Raw genomic sequence first — 3,083 nt, 5'->3', positions numbered from 1 at the left:
GTAGAATAATGTCCTCCACATATATTCTATCCAACTAGGGTTGTCCTATTAATTATTACTCCTACCTAAAGAAAGTGAAAAGCATAGGATATAATTCTTTGAAAATGGGTGCCCTTTTGATTTTGTATTTTGAATAACAACTTCAACAAGTTCTTCATTGGATAATAATTAAATAGACTTGATAGACATGGAATAGAGTCTGATTCCCTTTTAAGGATTTAAAATAGAATTTTGATTTTATCCTGAATCCTGATAAAAAGAACTTGTAAAAAGTTATCCCCAAATATTAACCTAATCTTCCTGTTAATTATAGAGGAATTCTTACTAAATTCCAACGTAAAACTGAAGGGTTAAAAAGAAGAAGAAGAAAAAGGATTAGAAGAAATAACACAAAATTATAAGTACTATTAAGACATGGTTCCGTGATCAACCAGATGAAAGAGTTGTCCACTGACTTGATCACTAAATTGCTACAAGGGTGGAAGATCCGGAGAGAAAAGGGGAAAGAGGAGAGAAAAAAGGAAAAAAAGTATAACTAAATCTCTTGATTGAAGGCACTAATAATGAATTGTGAGCTTTTTAAAGTGGAATGTATATATTTTGTAAACAAAACTTGTTTAGGTCGGGTAATTAACTAAACGTGAATATTTTTGATAATAAAGTTTCAAATAGTGTATAGGAAGGTAAAAATCCCTAAATGAATTTGCGGCCAAACTTTGGTAGCCTGAGCCCAATATCCAATTCGTATATTTAGCCCAACAAGCCCAAGTCGTAGTTTTCTGCTTAGGAAAATATGAGAGAATGATGCAAATTGGATACTTTTATGTCACTATTGGTGTTTTGACCCCGATAATAAAAGTTTTGACAAATCTGGTGCGAGTCTATTTTTGCAAAACGTTTCTTAATAAAGTCAAAATATAAACAATAGTTTAAAAAAGTTCCATCCAGCATTTCAGGAAAAATATTTAGTCTTTTTCACTTAGCCTACACATTTTTGTTAAAAGAAAACTGCTCATTTATTTTCCAACAAATTTATCTACATTTGTATTACGGTCCACATATAATTAAAATAAAGTAAAAGAATCTCTACCGTAGCTCTATTTGAAACATATAAAAATTTCTTTTTTTTTGGGGTTAAAAAAATAATAAGAATTTTTATAAAATTCAAAAAAGATTCTTATTTCAAGTAGTACATCATTCGATTAAATATAAATGAATATACATATGTAGATTCAAATTTACTTAATTAAATTGTATATTTAATTGTCGGGTGCAGAAAAATTTATTAGTACTTTTTATGCGTTTTAAAATTTACTTCATAGATAAAATTCATAAACATCCAATTATTTTAGAAGTTGATTGATAATTGGCTAAAAATGCTTATTTTAAAGTATATTGTGTTTTGATATGGTTGCATAATTATTTGAATAATTTGTGCTTATTACGTATTTTCTATGGGTAAAAACTTATGACACAAGCATAGTGGTGAAATTCTAGGACCCCCGAGTTCTGACACAAGCATAAAGTTCAAATTCTAGTTCCGTCTCTAGTGATAGAAAACACTTTTTTATAACAAGTTCCGGTACAACATTAGAAGAGAACTACACTGACAAATTACCAAAGAAATTCGAAGAAATACGTATCATTTCACCTTTTGAAAAATTAAATTTTTAATCATTATAAACGAAAAATTATTAGAAGAAGATAACTAAAGAGGGGAAATAAGAGGAAGTGTATTTGGTCAAGTACCAGTGAACATGGATTATTAACTTGTTTTGACATTAAGATATTTGAGTTTGACCAAAAACAAGCGGAGTAGTTGACTGATATCAAATTTATTTTCGATTTATTTAAATTTTCTTATAAATTATGTGGGCTAAGATTTCAAAGCATTAAAATAAAGCATGTACATTTTTCCTACAGCCTTCCACTGTTGACCATACTCTTCATGATATTTTGAACTTACTAGCGACCTTAGACTTTGTTTATTTTTATTAGGTTGACCAAAGTTTTTATCCCCTTTTTATGAAATATTTTTCTATGCTGGAAAATGAATTTCAGGTACTAGACAAATGTAGTTAGGTATTTTCAAATTAATAAAAATATAACCAAATTACAAGATGGCGTATGAGGTTAAGGTACAACTAAATCGGAGGCGTAGTTAGGATTTGATGTGTGTGGGTTCTAAATTTTAAAATAAATAAGAGGGAATCGAACCCCCATCTTTCCCAACGAACCCACAACCCTTAGCATTGAATCAAGACCCCCTTTGTTATTGGGTTCGGCAGTATATATTTATATAGATTTAGTAAATATTTCAATACAAATACATGGTTCCGGAAAAAGTCATTGGGTTCGCCCGAACCCGCACCCACTACTGTAGCTCCACCCCTGAACTAAATAACATACAATATTCTAAAGATGCAAAAATGTATTATAATTTGACTTTTGGCGAAAATTTTCTCTTTTCTTCGTAATACATTTCTTTAAGGGGAAATAATGAAATATATAAATTATATACCATAACATATTTTTTTTTTTTGGAACACCTAAGAATATATATTTACTCCATATTTGCCCAAATCAATCAACTATTATGCTCATTTTGAGGTACGATAAGGGATGTTATCCGAATATCAGACGGAAAAACATAGAGTAATAAAAAGATAAAGGTCTAAACTTGCTATGTGGTATTGAAAAGTGTTCAATTTGCCTTTCGTTAAACGTTTCATCTATTCATACTCTTGTCATATACTCTTGTTGGTCATAATAACTGATCATCTCGTATTTGCTATTGTTATTAACAACGCTCCAGCATAAACAAAATGAACTATGTGTCCAAATTCTTCGAGAATTAAAGATTCAAATTTACTACTCAACTTTTGATTATAGTATAACCCTCAAGTTGGAGTTTCATTCGGGGTCAAAGGCAAACATAATACTTTTTCTTAACAACACAGTAAAATTAGACCAAATATTTGAAAGAAAAGCAAAACTGAACAATTTTGAATAATATATGAACAAATTTGTCCCTTCTCCTAAAGAGATTACTCCAACTTTGGAATAATAGGTTGTTGGAGAAA

This window comes from Nicotiana tomentosiformis, chromosome 2, assembly GCF_000390325.3.
Source record: "Nicotiana tomentosiformis chromosome 2, ASM39032v3, whole genome shotgun sequence".
In the NCBI taxonomy this organism is placed as follows: Eukaryota; Viridiplantae; Streptophyta; class Magnoliopsida; order Solanales; family Solanaceae; genus Nicotiana; species Nicotiana tomentosiformis.
This window is presented reverse-complemented; position numbering follows the sequence as displayed.